The 20,142-nt window shown below is 41.2% G+C and overlaps 1 protein-coding gene across 19 annotated transcripts in view; it reads right to left on the reverse strand.

The window, feature by feature from the left end:
• Positions 1 to 20,142, reverse strand: part of NUMB (NUMB, endocytic adaptor protein) — a 132,537-nt gene that overhangs the window by 62,949 nt on the left and 49,446 nt on the right. For 7 of the 19 annotated variants that reach the window (XM_023761383.1, XM_006097605.2, XM_023761384.1 and 4 more), the window contains one exon: positions 5,032 to 5,080. The exons of 11 other annotated variants lie outside the window; for them this stretch is intronic. The gene's annotated coding sequence lies outside the window, so the exon portion shown is untranslated. Of the gene's footprint in view, positions 1 to 5,031; positions 5,081 to 20,142 lie in introns of those variants that run through there. One more of the 19 variants, XM_023761382.1, reaches the window with a different exon arrangement.

Here is a 20,142-nt window from a genome sequence, read left to right on the forward strand (position 1 = left end):
TGCTTCTGCAGTCCTGCAGCAACTATAAGATCCACACACTAATGTAGCACCACAATCTCCTCTAATTCATAACAAATAATTCCCTTTCAGCGGTTCTCAACCTGTGGGTCGCGAACAATGAAAATACATCCTGCACATCAGATATTTATATTACGATTAATAACAGTAGCAAAGTTACAGTTATGAAGTAGCAACGAAAATAATTTTATGGTTGGGGGTCACCACAACATGAGCAACTGTATTAAAGGGTTGCGGCATTAGGAAGGTTGAGAACCACTGCCTTAGATAAAAGTCAAATGGCTAGAGGTAAACTACTGGATCTTGGAATATAAAATACTGTATGTACATATAGAAAGAGACAAACAGATAAGACATTGTTGTTTGTTCACAACAACTCCCACAAATCCCATTCCACACATATCCTTCTTAAGACCAGCAGTATTCAAGGAGCTCAAAACAGGAAGAGCTATGTCAAGAAGAAGCAATTCCCAGCATTGGTAGGAAGCAATTTTTATGAGGAAAAAAACAGAAAGAAATAGACATGTCATCCAAGTATGGTAGACCTATCATTACCACCGAAGAGTGATTATGTCTATCATACCTGACATTTTACTAGTCAAAACAACCTAAACAGTCATTATTGCTCTTTAGAATCTCAATTTTTATTTATTTAAAAATAAATAATCACATTTCTACCAATGCCTGCATTTACCAATAATATACCTATTTGTAATAAGGTTAGGTGTTTCTTTGAAGGTGATGATTTTAGAAATATATTATAAAAATCTTTTTTGAAAATGAAAAAATAGAAATAATATTTTACAAAAAATCCTATAGGATAATTGTTAAATGGCTCATCAATACTATTATCAAGGTGAGTTTTTATTAATATCACCAGTCCAATAATTGAGAGACACATAGATTGGTTGCCTCCTGCACACCTCCTGACAGGGGCTAGCGATCAAACCTGCAACCCAGGTACATGCTCCTGACTGGGAATTGAACCTGAGATCCTTTGGTGTGTGTGCCAACATTCTAACCACCGGTCAGAGCCTCACCAATCCTAGCTAATGGAATAAGACAAGAAAATAAAATAAAAGATATACAGATTGGGAATGAAGAAACAGAACTGTCTTTGTTCACAAATGTGATATGGTTGTCAATGTAGAAAATCCAAAAGAATTATAAAAAAAAAAAAAAAAAAAACCCCACAAACACCTCCTGGAACTAATAAGCAATTATAACAAGGTTGCAGGATATAAGGTTAATATAGAAAAGTCAATTACTTTCCTATACATCAGCAATGAACAAGTGGAACTTGAAATTAAAAACATTCACATTAGCACCTAAAAATTAAATATTTAGGTATAATTTAGGGCAAATCTAACAAAATATGTACAAGCTCTATATGAGAAACTACAAAACTCTGAAGAATAAAGTCAAAGATGAACTAAGGAAATGGAGAGATATTTCATGTTCATAGACTTACTATTGAGTCGAGATACCAATTCTTCCCTATTTGATCTGCAGGTTCAATACAATTCTACTCAAAATCCCAGCAAGTTATTTTGTGGGTACTGACTAACTCATTCTAAAATTAAAGCCCCACATAAATATAGTTAACTGATCTTTGACAAAAGAGCAAAGACAATACAATTGCGGGGAGGGGGACAGTCTTTTTACAACTGTGGCTACAGCATCCTTGGTGAAGGAAGAGTAGGATATGAGGTCAGAAAAAAAGTCAAGTGCTTCATAGGGTTTCATGGGATATTGCAAGTACTGTGGCTTCTATTCCTAATAAGATGAATGCCACTGGAGGGTTCTGAGCAGAGGAATAATGAGATTTATATTTTTAAAGGATCACTTTAGCTACTGCATTATAAACAGACTAGAGGCCCGGTGCACAGATTTGTTCACTGATGGGGTCCCTCAGCCTTCCTGCGCCCTCTCGCAATCTGGGACCCCTCAGGGGGTGTCACACTACTGGTTTTGGCCTGATCCCTGCAGGCCTGGCCTGGTAGAAGGGTGCAAAGTGGCAGGTGCCAGGGAGGAGCCCAAGCCTGGGCCAGGCACAGCGCTGCTCCCGCTCATCCCAGCCCTGCTGCGCCTGCCTGCCTGCCTGCCTGCCACCGCTCGGCAGCACTGCTGCGAAGGCAGAAGAGGCTCGCGCCACCATCATTGCGCTTGCGAGCCGTGAGCCTGGCTTCGAGCTGAGCGGTGCTCTCACTGTGGGGGCGCACTGACCACCAGGGGTAGCTCCTGCGTTGAGCGTCTGTCTCCTGGTGGTCAGTGTGCATCATAGCAACCAGTTGACCAGTTGTTCAGTCGACCAGTTGCTTAGGCTTTTATATCCTACTAGAGGCCCAGTGCACAAAAATTTGTGCACTGGGGGAGGGGGGGGCGTCCCTCAGCCCGGCCTGTGCCCTCTCGCAGTCTGGGACCCCTCGGGGGATGACCACCTGCTGGCTTAGGCCTGCTCCTGGGGGATTGGGCCTAAGATGGCAATCAGACATCCCTCTGGCAGCCCAGCAGCCCTCGGGGGATGTCCACTTGCCAGCGGGGAGCAGACCTAAGCTGCAGTCGGACATCCTTAGCGCTGCTGAGGAGGCAGGAGAGGCTCCCACCACCACCACTGTACTGGCAGCCATCAGCCTGGCTTGTGGCTGAGCAGAGCTCCTCCATGTGGGAGCGCACTGACCACCAGAGGGCAGCTCCTGCATTGAGCGTCTGCCCTCTGGTGGTCAGTGTGTGTCATAGTGACCAGTCATTCCCAGTCCTTCTGCTGTTAGGTTCAGTTTGCATATTACCCTGTTACTATATAGGATAGAGGCCTGGTGCATGGGTGGGGGCTGGCTGGTTTGCCCTGAAGGGTGTCCCGGATCAGGGTGGGGGTCCTGCTGGGGTGCCTGGCCAGCCTGGGTGAGGGGCTGATGGCTGTTTTCAGGCTGCCCGCACCCCCTTTAGGGAGGGGGTCCCCACTGGGGTGCCTGGCCAGTCTGGATGAGGGGCTGAGGGCTGTTTTCAGGCTGGCCAAGCCAGCGACTGAAGCTCCCAGCCTCTCCTTTTTTTCTTTTTTTTTTTATTCTGAGATTTATTTACCTTCTATAATTGAAACTTTGTTGCCACTCCAGCTCCGAGGCCACGGCCTGCTGAAAGCAGGTTATCTGGGGTTTGTTTAGCTTCTATATTTGCAACTTTGTTGCTTAGAGTGGAGCTCAGAGCCAGGCCGCAGCAGGGAGGAAGTTTGGCTTCCTCCATCACTGGAGCAAGCAAGCCTCCTGCTCACTTCAGCTGCGTGGCTGCCGGCCGCCATCTTGGTTGGGATAATTTGCATATCCTGCTGATTAGCCCATGGGAAGCGTAGCAGAGGTATGGTCAATTACCATGTTTGTCTATTATTAGATTAGATACTAGAGGCCTGATGAATGAAATTCGTGCATTGGGGAGGAGGGGTATCCCTCAGCCCAGCCTGCACCCTCTCCAATCTGGGACCCCTCTCACAATCCAGACTGCTGGCTCCCAACCGCTCACCTGCCTACCTGCCTGATTGCCCCTAACCCAGTGGTCGGCAAACTCATTAGTCAACAGAGCCAAATATCAACAGTACAACGACTGACATTTCTTTTGAGAGCCAAATTTTTTAAACTTAAACTATACAGGTAGGTACATTGTTATTAACTTAATTAGGGTACTCCTAAGGCTTAGAAAGAGCCACACTCAAGGGGCCAAAGAGCAGCATGTGGCTCGAGAGCCACAGTTTGCCGACCACATCCTTAACCGCTTCTCATGCCTGCTGGATCACCCCTAACCACTCCCCTGCAGGCCTGGTTGCCCCCAACTGCCCTCTCCTGCTGGCCTGGTCACCCCCAACTGCCCTCCCCTGCAGGCATGGTCCCTCCCAACTGCCCTCCCTCCCCTGCCGACCATCTTGTGGCAGCCATCTTGTGTGAGGGTCAATTTGCATATTATCTCTTTATTATATAGGACTAGAGGCCCAGCGCACAATTAAATTGTGCAGAGTCCCTAGGCCTAGCTGCAATTAGGGCCATGTCCACTGTCCAGCGTCACTCCTCCACCTCCGTGGCCCCTGCACCGTGAACCTCCACGCTCACAGTCCCCACCCCCGCGAGGCTCCTCAGCCTTAGCTACCCCTGCAAAGCTCCTCGCTCACAGCCCCCACCCTGCCTCTGCCGCACTGCAACGCTCCACACTAACAGCCCCCGCCCATGAGGCTCCTCGGCCTCTGCTGCCCATGCCCCACAATGCTCTTCTGCCTCAGCAGCTCCACTTAGCTCCATGCTAACAGCCCCTGGCCCGCGGGGCTCCTCGGCTTCAGCCGACCCCGCGCCACGATGCTCCTCTGCCTCAGCAGCTCCGTGATGTGATGCTCCACTCTCGCCGCCCCTGCCCCACGATGCTCCTCTGCCTCCCCGCCCCACAAAGCTCCATGCTCAAAGCCCCCACCCTGCGAGGCTCCTCAGCCTCCGCGACACTGCCCCGCCATGCCATGAGAGCCAGACCAGTCCTTTGGTCGTTTGGGCCCACAGCTCCCGCTCCCTCAGCTCCCTAGCCTGGTGTTCGGTCGTCCATCCAGTCATTTTGGACATTACGGACCCTGGCTCTTTATTTATAGATAGATAGATAGATAGATAGATAGATAGATAGATAGATATAGATAATAAAAGGCTAATATGCAAATTGTCCCCTGGACCAGGAGTTCGACTGGGAGTTCGACCAGGGGGTGGGGCGGGCCGGCCAACCACCCAGGCCCCTCCCCCGGTCGGCTGCCCCCAGCCTCCCGCATTCCCTCCCCCTGGCCAGCCCAGCCCAATCAGCTGCGATTGGGGCGGTCCGGTGGGACCCGCCCCCCCCGCCCCGATCTGTGCACGAACTCGTGCACCAGGCCTCTAGTATATAGATATATAGATCATAAAGCTGGAACCAATTAGGAGGCTATTAAACTAATCTAGGTGAGAAATGATAGTGGTTTGAACCAGAGTGACAGCAGTGGAGATAGATTAGGTAGTCTACCTTTTATTTGTGCCCCCAGCTCCAGTAGAGACCACATTTGGAGCAGCAGCTGCAACAGAAATCACCAAATGAATAAATTTATAATACTCCATTGTTCTTTTTCAGGACCTTTCCAAAATGGTAGGATTCTGGATATATCTAAAGAGTGGAGCTGACAGGATTTTGTTAATGAATTGGATGTATACAGAGAAAGTGAAGAGTGAAAGATAATCTTTAATTAAGGCTGCTGGCTGAGCAATCGAAAGAATGGTATTGCCATTTACCAAGATGCAGAGGACAGAAGGAGAGCAAGTCAGGAGTTTGGTTGTTCAGTCTGATAAAACGTAAATGTTTATGAATGGTATAGTTATATGTCTAACTGTTGAAAATGGCTAGCTCCAAGTCTAACAAACATATTATATTCACCATTAAACAGTCCAAATCTCCAAGTCTGAATGTAATATCTCCTCCCTCTGTATCACTACTTTTTTTTCCCATTACTTATAACATTTATTACCTTTTATGTATTATAACTATTGGTGTATGTCATATGTCATAGAACTTAGGCACCCTGAGAGTTCATGGTTTATAATTGTATAATATTACAAAGAGTCACCATTTATTGAATATATTTACCAATTAGCTAACTTAACCCTTCTATTATCATTTCATTAGTATTTAACACATAAGAAAATTCAGGTTCAGAGATATTAAGTAACTGATGCAAAGTTACACTGCTAATAAATAGGCTGACATTTAAACTCAGGTTTATCTGAATCTAAAGCTAAAGCCAATGCTTCATATTGTCATTAATCAACCTCAGTACCTAATTTAAAGCCTTGCCTACAAAAGGCACCTAACGTATTTGTATTGAATAAATAACTAGTTTAAAAAAAGTTAACTGTCTTGGGACAGAAGGTAAATTAGAATCAGACTAATGATCTGATCGGAATTGGAAGACACAGGAAAAGAGATAAGAAAATCCTTAATAAGGTTTACAAAGCTTGGCATAATTTAGCCAATGCCTATCAGGCAGGCCATCCATACTGGCCTTCTTGGATGCCTTAAACCTTCCATGCTTCTTTTCTCCTAAAAGTTGCTAAGACATAGTTCTAAGAACCTCTTACTTTTCCCTAAGTTAATTCCATTCATCCTTCAGAGCTATGCTCAAATATCACTTCTTCAAGGTAACTGTACTTGACTACCTCCTCTCACTTGAACTAATTTCTGTAATAAGCTCATAATACCCCTCACTTCTTTACTTATCACAATATAAATAAATATGTACTTAGTACCTCTCTTCCCTACAAGAATATAAGCTGCATAAGGGCAGGATCCTTATATGTCAAGTTTATTGCAGTAATTAATATATGTTTTAAATTATTTATAATACTTGTTATAAATTATTAATATTCAATAAATCCTATGCAGTGGGGCTTTGACTTATGAGTTTGTTCCGTGACGGAGCTCGTAATTCAAATTACTCGTATGTCAAATCAAAAAGTGAACAAGTGAGACACGTGATGCTGGGCTGATGTTGTGGCATTCACTGTGACGTTCGCTGCGCCAACTAGCGGTGGGGTATCTGAAGCTGGCTCATAACCCGAATTTTAGCTCACAACTCAAAGCAAAAAATCAGCCAAGAGACGGCTCATATCTCAAAAAACTCGTTAGTCAGGACACTCGTAAGTCAAGGCCCCACTGTATAATAAAAGCCTAATATGCTAAGTGTCCGGTCATCCAGTCGCCCGTTCAACCAATCAAAGCATAATATGCTAATGATGTGCTTAGCATAATGAGATATTTAGCATAATGATATGCTAAGGCCGCTCAATGCTTGCTATGATGTGTACTGACCATCAGGGGGCAGACAGTCGACCAGTAGGTTAGTTTGCTGCTGGGGTCCAGCCAATTGGGACTGAACAAGATGGCCGAACACACCCTGGAGCTGTCCCACAAACCCGCCCCGCTGGCCAATCTCCGTGTCCCTCCCAGCCCCGATCATGCACTGGTGGGGTCCCTTAGCCTGGCCTGCGCTCTCTTACAATCCAGGACCCCTCAGGGGATGTCAGAGAGCCGGTTTCGACCCGACAGCAGAACGACCAGTCCCTATGACGCGCACTGACCACCAGGGGGCAGACGCTCAACTCTGGAGCTGCCCCCCTGGTGGTCAGTGTGCTCCCACAGGGGGAGTCCTGCTTAGCCAGAACCCGGACTCACAGCTGGCGAGTGCAGCGGTGCTCACACTGCCTCTGCAGCAGCACTAAGGATGTCCAACTGATGGCTTATACCTGTGAGTGGGCCTAAGCCGTCAGTCGGACATCTGCCGAGGGCTCCCGGACTGCGAGAGGGTGCAGGCCGGGCTGAGGGAGTCCCCTAAGTGCACAAATTTCGTACACTGGGCCTCTAGTGTTTAATAATAAATAAAGGCAGCCAGTGTGACTCAATAGTTGAGCATTGACCTATGAACCAGGAGGTCATTGTTCGATTCCCTGTCAGGGCACATGCCCAGATTGCAGGTTTGATCCCCAGTAGAAGGCATGTAAGAAGCAGCCTACCAATGATTATCTCTCATCTCCCTCTCCCTTCCTCTCTGAAGTCAATAAAAATATATTTTAAAAAAAATTAAAGACAGCCATTACAGATTATTACAGAGTAGATTATATCAGACCAATTCTCCTGGCTTTCTTAACTATAAAAACTGGATTTAAAAACAAAATTAACAAAGAAAGCAACCAGCATGCAAGAAGCTAAAATACCAGAGAAAAGGGAAATGCAGAGTTAAGTCTGACAGTCTCCATTACTTTTTCCTTCTGAGGCAACTAACTGCAGGCTAGAGTTTTTGGCAGTCTCACAGGACTGCAGAGACAGAGATTAGAGTTCAGGATTTAGCGAGACAGGCAGGATTTGAGGAGCTAAGATTCCAGAGAAAAGGCAACCACAGAAAAGTGAGCCTGGACATCCTGTACTGCTCTTCCCTTCAGGTTATTCACTGAATATCCTAACCTGCATGGGAGTGAGAGGCCAAAAGCTAAGCAAAGTGCCTATTTTGAAGCAAAAAAGGTAAGCAGAACTTTTGGTAGCCTCACAGTGCTAGAAAAAGAAAAATTACAGTTCAGGGCCTGCCAAGAAGAGAGGCCCTGGCAAACACCCCAGGATTCCATTTGATACCTCTGAAAGACAACACTCTTGGAGTAAGGGGAAACTGGATTTAAATCAGCTCTTAAGAAGCCTAAAACAAAGAATCAAGTCATCTCAACCCTGTATTGGATCAAGGTCATCTGCTCCTACTTTTAACTACCACCAGAAAAAAATTAAATCCTCTCTAGAGAACAATATCATCATCAAGACCCTCTATAATTTCTTATACACAATGTCTGACATTGATTTTTTTAAATAACTAGGAATGTTATGAGACAGGATCAAATGACTAAAAGTCAAGGAAGAAATCAGACAACAGAAAAAGACCAAAAGGGGATCTAGATATTGTAATTATCAGACACAGACTTTAATATGTGATTGATATGTTCAGGAAAATAGATGGCAAAATGAGAATTTCACCAGGAAACTGGAATCTATAAAAAAAATTAAATGGAGATTCTAGAATTTAAAAAATACATAATAGGAAATTATTAAACAGATGCTTGTAACAGCAGATTGGACACTAAGTGAACTAGAAAACAGAAATTATCCAGATAAAGTACAGGGGGGGAAAAAGATGAAAAATACAGAAAAGTACATAAAACATATTGGATGCAGAGAAAAATCTAACACACAGATATCTAGAATCCCAGAAGAAAGTGAAAGAGTGGAGCAGAATTAATATCTTGACAAGATACCAAGTTACAAATTAAGAGGGTCTATGGAACTTAAGCATCTCAAAATACAAAGAAAACCACTGAAAAGCATTATTGAAAGCTGATGAAAATTAAAGACATTGCTTCTCTAACAAAAACAACTGAATCAGAAGACAATGGGATGATGAAAGAAAATAAATGCCAACCTAGAATTCTATGTCCAATAAAAATATCCTCTAAAAATAAAGACAAAGTTTAAAAATGCTTTCAGACAAAAACTACCAGTAGATTCACACTAAAAAAATAGGAATTACCTATGAAGAAAATAATCTCATAGGAAAGCATCCTAATCCTAATATATAAAAACCCAGGGTCTGTAATGTCCAAAACGACTGAAGGCTCAACTGACCGGAAGTCAGTCCTCCAGTCAGTGCTGGGTTGCCGTGGAGACCAGCACTGACTGCCACCTCTGTGGGCACGGTGACCCAGCACTGACTGCCAAGGGGACTGCGTATCAGGCCCGGAGAGAGGCCTGCAGAGAGAAGCAGGGTCTGATCCGGAGCCTCTGTGGCAGCTGCTGATCAACACTTGCCTCTCTCTTTCTCTCCGGGCCTGGCTAGCAGCCCCACCTCGATTTCTCTCCGGGCCTCAGCTGGGGCCGAACAGCCCCACCTCTCTGATCAGGCCCAGAGATAGGCCTAGAAACGCTGACTGCCATAGAAACCGACCAATCAGTACCAAATCTGGGTGAGCCAATGGCTGCCTAGGAGGCAGAGCTTTTTATGCTGACTGGCATAGAAATCGACCAATCAGAACCAAATCTGGGTGAACTGTGACGAGCCAATGGCTGCCTAGGAGGTGGAGCTTTTGATGCTGACTGGCATAGAAACCGACCAATCAGGACCAAATCTAGGTGAAGTGCGAGGAGCCAATGGCTGCCTAAGAGGCGGAGCTTTTGACGCTGACTGGCATAGAAATCAACCAATCAGAACCAAATCTGGGTGAACTGTGATAAGCCAATGGCTGCCTAGGAGGCGGAGCTTTTGGCACTGACTGGCATAGAAATCGACCAATCAGAACCAAATCTGGGTGAACTGTGAGGAGCCAATGGCTGCCTAGGAGGCAGAGCTTTTGATACGGACTGGCATAGAAACTGACCAATCAGAACCTAATCTGGGTGAACTGCGAAGACAGAACCTAAGGTGGGGACAGAGGAGGGGTTTTAAGGGCAATAGCTGTTTGGTGTAAGGTGTAAGAAAGTGGTTCAATTTTTTAATGACTGGTTTGGCAGTATAGTGCATATGGCTATCAGTCCAGATACAGGGATTACGTATTTTTGTCTGCCCATAGCATCTCCTCCTGCTGATAAAGGCTTCCCCCCTCATTTAAGCAATCCTATCCTATATAATCTATCTATACTAATAAAAGGGTAATATGCTAGTGAGATCGGGTTGACCGGCCATCTTCCCAACATCCAACTTCCTTCCAAACAAAGCCATGGTGGTGGGGGCCGAGGCAGAGGCAGTTAGGGGCGATCAGGCCAGCAGGGGAGGGCAGTTGGGGGCGAGATCAGGCCGGCAAGGGAGGGCAGTTAGGGGTGATCAGGCAGGCAGGGGAGAGCAATTAGGGGTGAGATCAGGCCGGCAGGGGAGGGCCATTGGGGGCAACCAGGCTGGCAGGGGAGGGCAGTTGGGGGTGAGATCAGGCTGGCAGGCAGAGAGATTAGGGGCGATCAGGCAGGCAGGCAGAGGGGTTAGGGGCAATCAGGCAGGCAGGCAGAGGCAGTGGTTAGAAGCCAGCGGTCCCAGATTGTGAGAGGGATGTCCGACCACCGGTTTACAATGTGACTTTGCTACTCCTCCTATCCAATGTGACTTTGCTACTCCTCCTATCAAGAGTATTTCTCTAGCTCTTGCAATGAGGGTTTAGTTATGTGACTTGCTTTGGCCAATAGGGCATTAGAAATGTCAGCAGAGACTAGATGGATTTGTCTTTTCTTGATACTCTTAGAACTTTCAGCCATCAGTTGAATGAATCTGTCTGCTGGAAAGGCCATGTAGAAAATAAACTCCCTTACCCCTACCCTGGCCAAAAGCCTGCCAACCAATAAACATATGAATGAGGTTATTCTATACCATCTGGCCCCAGCCAAACCACTGTCAGATCACAGAGATCAATATAGCCCAAGCCAAACTGCCAATCCAGATACTCATGAGCTATTATGTGATTTATTTTAAGCCACTAAGCTTTTTATGAAACAAAAACTATCTGATACAGAACTAATATATGTAAGTAGATAAGTAGTTCTCAAATAAGGTTGACTTTGCTTCTCAGGGGTCATACAGCAATATCCGAAGACATTTTTGGTTATCAAACTGGGTGAACACTACTGGTATCTAGTGAGTAGAAAGGTCAGGAATACTGCTAAACATTGTAGAAGGCCTCCAGAACAGAAAATTATTCAGCCCAAAATGTTAACAGTGCCAAGTAAAGCATGCTAGAACAAGGCAACCTTGAGAACAATCTTATCCAAATGAACTTTCTGCAATGATGAAATGTTCAATATCTGTAGCCACAGCCACATTTGGCTAGTAAGCACTGGAAATGTGGTTAATTTGACAGAGGAACTAGTTTTTATTATTTAATTAATTTAAATAGCCACATATAGCTAGTGGCTTCTGTATTGGATAGCACAGCTCTAAAATTTAGATTCTAATGTTTCTGAGAACAGAGAAATTAGGTTGGATAACAATGGTAACAATGAGTTTTGATAAAGTTAAGGCCCGTAGTCACTTGCTATAAATAAATATTCTACTTTGCTTCAATATCTATAAATTCTAAAATGTACTATTCTGATAAAATAATAAACTGAAAAAAATTTAAATAAATTTACCAGATTCTGCAAAAAACAATTATTCATAAAATAATGGCTAACAACCTTAACTACAGGGATTTTCTAGATTATTAGTATGAAAGCCCTAGGAATTTCCTATTCTTTTTTTCTTTTTTAAGTTTAAAGTGATTTGAGAACTGCTGCATTGTAGAGGTCTTCAAGTTTTACCAAATGAACAGTTTTTAATCAAATCATTCAGTCATTTTAATATTCTCTTACTCTGTTACTCCCATGTAGCAGTTCACTATCCTTTCTTATCCTCTTCTCTACCCCCACGCTATCTATCATAAGAGAAGTTGATCCAATGCTGGTACAATTCCACAGACTTTTTTTCACTTGTCAGCATTAAGTAGGTCAGTTTTCTGCTCTAGTGGGTGTTTTGGCAATAGGTTTTCTTACTAGAATACAGTGGCTACTCTGCCTGGTAAGCACATACCACAAATAAAAAAGACTGAATAACTCTCCTAAGGGAAGAACAGGCTGCCTGATCTCTAGGAGAAAATCCCTGCATCTTAACTAAATACTACCAGAAAATTCTGACAGAAAACAAAATGAAACAGAAATAAAGAAGATTCCAATTCAAAATGTGTTCTATGTAATGAAGTCTAGAATTTTTAAGGTCTTCACTATCTAGCAACCCACTAAGATTTTGTTGGGACTCTGATAAGTGCTCAGCCCAATTCTAATCACTAAGATTATACTTTTTTTTAAAAAGGTAATAAAGGACACACAATCTATCAAATGTTTTCTTAACAATTCTAGTAGAAGAAATCTTACCACTAAAACTAAAATTCTGGAAAACCTCTCCCTTGTAAACTATGACTTCCCATGAGAAAAAAAATTTTTTAAGTCATAACTTTAAAATTTTAATGATTATATTATAGCAGAAAGAAAATTTGGTAGAAGTTTATTAGAATAAATGATACACATTATTAAGTTATTGTTATTTCTTTAAAAAAATCAGCACTGTCTACTGTGAGTCTGACAACTCAGTTTTAAGTTTTTAATCATTTGTAAATCAAATATTAAAGAAGAAACTTGACAGATACACATTCAGCCAGTTAATGTATTTCACATCAAATCGAAAGTTCCTGCAGGGGCAAGATTAATATCCCCTATTAAGAACAGTGATTCAAATAAAAAAATTAAATGGTTGAAACAACATATCTATTGGACTTGTTTTCCAGAAAATTCCAAGAATTTTGACAAATCCTAGAAGAATAAAATGTAAAGCTTACAAACCAGATCACTAATTGAGGTAACTATAGAACACACTCACTAGAAATAAATTACATTAAAAAAATAAAACAATGTGTTGTGACAAATTTTCACATTGTTATAAAATAAGCTGACATTCATTTTACCATATTGCACTTACTGTTAAAAAGCAAAATAGTAAGAAATATAGAAAATTCCAGATATAATATAAATTCCAGGAAAAAGATAGAAACTCATTCATCTTTACTTAAAATTGAAAGAAATGCACTGGGACTTATTTCTGTTAAGAAAAGGAGTTTCTCTCAGCCAAAAAGCTAGCCACTCTCTTCTCCACTGCCAGATATTAAAAGTAGATAAAATCAAATTTAAGAGTAAAAATTTTTATATCTGAATGTCAAAATATGCAATGGCTATTTAGAAAAAAAAAAAAAGTCCCATCATCATGACCAATTAACAAGTTCTCTTTTATTATATTCTGTTTTTGAATGTACTTACTCCTTGACAAAATGTCATAAAGTTAGCAGAATATACAGTAAAAACTGACAGATTGTTTTCAAGACCAACAAAGCCATGAAGAAATATGAGAGGGTATTGGTTTTTTCATTTATACACAAAGCAGTTGAAGATAACAAGGTAGCTCATTTGCTACATGGCCCAACTAACTTCCATCCATTCGTTCAATTCTAACTCAGTTCCCAGAATTTAGCTGTCTGAAAAGTCCCCAAGATGACTAGGATACCTTTGTGAAGCCTGGAGTCATTCTGCAGCTAGTAAGCTAATAATGGCCCATTCATTAAAAAGAATCAAATCTACTGAGGTGGGGTATGTGTATGTGTGGCCCAAATCAGCTCCATCCTTGAGACCTTCAGAGAACTCTCTCTACCTTAAGGATGAAAAAAAAGCTTGCTCAGAGACAAAAAGCCACTGAACTAATAATAAATATTTCTATTCTTTTAATATTTCCATTTCTGCTTGTATCTTCTTATATCCCAGTATTATCTATGACACAGTTCTTCTAGTGATTCTATAGTATAATTTTTCTTTTATACTTTCATTTCTATAATTTTCTCTTTTATTAGTATTCTCCTATCCATCTCAGAATCCATTCTTCTGTTCATTTAAAATTCTACCCTATTCTCTGCCACTAACTTGTTGGGAGGGGGAGTACATTCAAAGGCATGTTAAAAAAAAAAAGACTACGGTATTATGGCAAAAACTAACAGATGGTTTGATAACACATATATACTTTTTCTCCTACAGTTCTTTTGCTCTGTACACCATATCTCCAACTAGGGCTGTAATACAGTGATAAAACACTGCACTTTAAGTCAGAAGTACTGTGCTAAATATCTGACTGCCACTTTCAAACTACATGACTTTAAATAAGTCACATAAGCCAGAGCCAGTTTGGCTCAATGGATAGAGCATTGGCCTGCAGACCAAAAAGTCCCAGGTTCGATTCCGGTCAAGGGCACATGCCTGGGTTATGGGTTCGATCCCCAGTGGGGGACATGCAGGAGGCAACCAATCAATGATTCTCATCATTGATTTTTCTATATCTCTCTCACTCTCAAGATAGATAGATAGATAGATAGATAGATAGATAAAATAAGTCACATAATGTCTCTGACCTCCATTTTATACATATCTTCTCTTTTGACTCAATAAGGTGGGCAAAAGCATAAAGCTAATACCATTCTTATGTCACAGGTAGGGAAATGCATACATGATGAAAACAATTTTAAAATCATATGATTAGCCCTAGCTGGTTTTGCTCAGTAGTTAGAGCATCAGCCCGCGGACTGAAGGGTTGGAGGTTCGATTCCAGTCAAGGGCACGTACGTACATCATACCTCGGCTGCAGGCTTGATCCCTGGTGCCAGTTGGGACATGTGCAGGAGGCAACCAATTGATGTGTCTCTCTCACATTCATGTTTCTCCCTCACTGTCTCTCCCCCTCTCTTCCACTCTTTCTAAAAACCAATGGAAAGAAAATCCTCAGGTGAGGATTAACAATAAATAAATAAAATCATATGATTAGTCACTGTTTAAGGTGGAACCATAATGTATACATCTCCTGATTTTCACTGGTATTCTTTCTTCTCCAATATACTGCCTTAAACTATATTATCAGAGACACACTGGTTATTTGTATCATCTTACTCAACAGGCTTACATGCCAAAAGGCCACCAGAAATTACCTGATGTTTTACCTTATCAACAAAAATAAAAAACAAATGTATCAAAAAGCACTATAATATAATCCATGTTATGAAGACATAACATGTAAAGAGCATTTTAAGAGCAAAAAAAGGCAAAAGACAGTAAGAGATGACAAAGGAAGAAATATAAATCCATAAAAAAAATTTGGCCCAGCAATTCTATTTCTAGGAACTATACTAAAGGCATAACACAAGTGTACAAAGATGAATATTAAAAAATGTTAAGTGTAGCACCATTTATACTATTAAAAAGTTTATAAACTTAAATGTTAAAAAATGGGGACTTGTTGAATAAATTATGGTCTATCTAAACCAGTGATGGTGAACCTATGACACGCGTGTCAGAGGTGACAACACGAACTCATTTTTTTGGTTGATTTTTCTTTGTTAAATGGCATTTAAATATATAAAATAAATATCCAAAATATAAATCTTTGTTTTACTATGGTTGCATATATCAAAAAATTTCTACATGTGACACGGCAACAGAGTTAAGTTAGGGTTTTTCAAAATGCTGACACGCTGAGCTCAAAAAGTTCGCCATCACTGATCTAAACCATGGCATACAATATAGCTTTTTTTTTTTTTAGCTGTTTTTTCATTCAGTTTCCTATTTTTTAAATTTTTTTTATATTTCAAGAAAAACTATTTTAAATATTATCAAAACTGTACTAACATAGTATATCACAAAAGTTATAGGAAATATTAAAAATCTGCAAATAACAGGATTACTTCTATTATATTCTAAAATATTTTTTTCCTCTGGCTCTATTTTTGTTCATCAGTTTATGTTGTTCATTATATTCCACAAATGAGTGAGATCGTGTGATATTTATCTTTCTCCAACTGACTTATTTCACTTAGCATTTTTATAGCAGCATACTATTCCATTGTGTAAATGTACCACTGATTTTTAATCCATTCATCTGTTGATGGGCACTTAGGCTGTTTCCAAATCTTAGCTATTCTAAATTGTGCTGCTATGAACATAGAAGTGCATATATCCTTTCTGACTGGTGTTTCTGATTTCTTGGGATATATTCCTAGAAGTGGGATTACTGGGTCAAATGGGAGTTCCATTTTTAATTTTTTGAGGAAACTCCATACTGTTTTCCACAGTGGCTGCACCAGTCTGCATTCCCACCACCAGTGCGTGAGGGTTCCTTTTTCTCCACATCCTCGCCAGCACTTTCTTCTTGATTTGTTGATGATAGCCATTTTGACAGGTGTGAAGATGGTACCTCATTGTCATTTTTACAATATAGTTTTTAAACTTGTGAAGTGCTAAAACAAGCCCCTCCTCTGAAAACGCATTAGTTAGAATAGTGGGATAAAGGGCAGATGTAGTTTGAAAAAATAGTCTAAAATTATCATTGCTTTGATTGGCTTTTAGAGACAGTAACTAATTTTTGATATTTCACTAAACATGAAAGCAGAATGAGATTTTTGTGTTTATCCAAGTAATTTTTTCAATGTTATCTACTTAAACATCAAAGATCACATCCTTCTTTGAAGCCTTCCCCAAACCTCCAAAGCAAAGTCAGATGCTCCCTCCACTGTTTCCCAAACCATTCTTTTTTTCTCTATTTTATTTTATTTTTTAATCCTTGCCCAAGGATATATTTTCAATGTTTTATTGGAGAGAAAGGAAGGGAGAGGGAGAAAGAGAAACATCTATCGGTTGCCTCCCGCATGCACCCCAACTGGGGATCGAACCTGCAACCTGGGTGAGTGTCCTGCCTGGAAATCGAACCTGAGACCTTTCAGTGTATGAGATGATGCTCCAACTAACAGCCACACAGGCTGGGGTCCAAACCACTCTTTAGATAGCACTGTCATAGGAATCATCGCCCTGCACTGTCTGTCTTCTTTATAAGACTGAGTTCCTTGAAAACAAAAACTAGATCTTAAGCATTTTGTACTCTTGATACTTAGAACAGGTCCCAGCACATAGTAGGTCCTCTATAAATGCTTGTTGAATGTCTACATTCAAACTCTACTTTTCTGTTTATCAGAAACACTCACTGCCTTAGGAAACTTTTTAAACCTCTTTCAGCAACAATGGGGACACAAAACCACTGTGTGAGGGATTAAAGCACCATTATATATAGATGGCACCAAAAAATGCTACTCTGCTTTCCTTTTTCCCTCCTGACATAAAAATATTAGAGAGCCCTAGCTGATTTGGCTCAGTGAACAGAGCGTCAACCTGCAGACTGCAGGGTCCCAGGTTCAATTCCAGTCAAGGACACATGCCTGGGCCACCGGCTCAATCCCCAGTGGGGGGTGTGGAGGCAGTCGATTAATGACTCTCTCTCATCGTTGATGTTTCTATCTCCTCTCCCTCTCCCTTTCCCTCTGAAATCAATAAAAATATTTTTTTTAAAAATTAGAGAAACTCATCTCCTTAGAGAGAACTGAAATGCTTGAAATGAACTGCACAGACAATAACCTTGCAGAAATTTAAATTAAAAAAAAAAAATTCTGCCCTGGCCGGGTGGCTCAATTAGTTAAAACATTGTCCCATACACCAAAAGGCTGCAAGTTCGATTCCCAATCAGGGCACATACATATGCTAGGTTTCAAGTTAGATCCCAAGTTGGGGTGCGTATAGCAGACAACTGACCAATGTTCCTCTCTCATGGGGATGCTTCTCCTCTCTCTCTCTCTCTCTCCCCCTACCCCCTTCCTTGCTCTAAAAATCAATAAACATATATCCTTGAGTGAGGATTTTAAAAAATGTTTTTTTAGGGTGCCAGAAGAAGAGAGAGAGCAAGATATTGAAAACCTATTTGAAGAAATAATGACAGAAAACTTCCCTTACCTGGTGAAAGAAATAGACTTACAAGTCCAGGAAGCGCAGAGAACCCCAAACAAAAGGAATCCAAAGAGGACCACACCAAGACACATCATAATTAAAATGCCAAGAGCAAAAGACAAAGAGAGAATCTTAAAAGCAGCAAGAGAAAGAGACTCAATTACCTACAAGGGAGTACCCATACGACTGTCAGCTGATTTCTCAACAGAAACTTTGCAGGCCAGAAGGGAGTGGCAAGAAATATTCAAAGTGATGAATAACAAGAACCTACAACCAAGATTACTTTATCCAGCAAAGCTATCATTCAGAATTGAAGGTCAGATAAAGAGCTTCACAGATAATAAAAAGCTAAAGGAGTTCATCACCACTAAACCAGTATTATATGAAATGCTGAAAGGTATCCTTTAAGAAGAGGAAGAAGAAGAAAATGGTAAAGATACAAACTATGAACAACAAATACACATCTATCAACAAGTAAATCTAAAAATCAAGTGAATAAATAATCTGATGAACAGAATAAACTGGTGATTATAATAGAATCAGGGGCATAGAAAGGGAGTGGACTGACTATTCTTGGGGGGAAAGGGGTGTGGGGGATGCAGGAAGAGACTGAACAAAAATCGTGCACCTATGGATGAGGACAGTGGGGCGGGGTGAGGGCGGAGGGTGGGGGGGAAACGGGTGGAGGGGAGCTATGGGGGGAAAAAGAGGAACAACTGTAATAATCTGAACAATAAAGATTTAATTAAAAAAATAAAAATAAAAAAATTTCCAGCTGTGCTTGTTATGGACTGTAATAAAACCACTAATTTTTTCTAATAGTGAAGATGCCTTCTCCTGTTTCAGGCAGCTGTGAGCACTGATGACACAGATAAGTGGAGTTCTCAAGCTTTAGCATACATGAGAGTCACCGCGAAGGCTTGTTAAGGCACAGACTGCTGGGCCCTGAGGTTTCTGATTGAATAGGTCAGGGAAGAGGCCCCAGAATTTATATTGTTAACAATTCCTAGATGATGCTGATGATACTGGTCCAGGGACCACAGTTTAAGAATCATTCATATTCCGACATGATGGAGAAGATTACCTCTTCTTCTCTGAGATTGCAAATATAAACTAATATAAACTGGAGCTGACTACATGAAGAAAGCTACCTGTCTTAGAAGGCAAAGAGGCAAAGAAAAACAGAGTTGAGAAATAAGAAATAAAACTAAGATAGTCTTTTGAGCCCCTAGTATCTACTAAATCAGATTTGACTCTGGATTATTCAATTACTTGGGCCAATAACTCTTTTTCCAACTTAAACTGGGTTTCTGTCACCTGAAACTATTAGAGTCTAACTAAAACTGTGGGGAGTAGAAGGAGTGGAAGAGATGAAGGCACGAGGCTCTAGTAACACACAGACATCCATAATACTAGCTGAAACAGCGAACTTTTAGATAAAATTACATTTTGGCTATAATCTATAATCTAAAAGAAGTTACCACAATATTTAAATAATAAAAATAAAAGAAGTTACCATATTTTGTGGTTTCTTGGAAACTGATTTCCTGGCTACAATTTGTGACCAAAACCCTTTTCAAAAGTTTACAAGTTAGCTTTAACAGATACACCAGGAAATTAGACAGTTGTGCCTCAGTATTTAACCTCATTTAGCTTGATTAACTGTTGTTTACAGGGAGCACAGATTTCTAAGTCAAGCCATACAATGTCATAAAAATTATTTAGCCTGCCCTAGCCCTAACCGTTTTGGCTCGGTGGATAGAGCGTCAGCCTGCAGACTGAAGGGTCCCGGGTTCGATTCCGGTCAAGGGCATGTACCTTGGTTTCGGACACATCCCCAGTGGGGGGTGTGCAGGAGGCGGCTGATTGATGTTTCTCATCGATGTTTCTAACTCTCTATCCCTCTCCCTTCCTCTCTGTAAAAAAAAAAAAATCAATAAAATATATTTTTTTAAAAATTATTTAGCCTATAATATCAGTAATTAAAATGTGTGCTTTATCTCTCTATTCACTTATTTTAATCTCTCTACTACATAAAGATAACCTGATAAATATGTCCAGCAGGTAGAAGTTCACAAGAGAGAGAACCAGATTTAGGAGCCATCTACACTGACTTGACAATCAAAGTCAGGACTAGATAGTATGCCAAAAGAAGAAGATGTGCAAAAATCCTTAACCTGGTGC

Source organism: Myotis lucifugus, unplaced genomic scaffold, assembly GCF_000147115.1.
Source record: "Myotis lucifugus unplaced genomic scaffold, Myoluc2.0 scaffold_207, whole genome shotgun sequence".
In the NCBI taxonomy this organism is placed as follows: Eukaryota; Metazoa; Chordata; class Mammalia; order Chiroptera; family Vespertilionidae; genus Myotis; species Myotis lucifugus.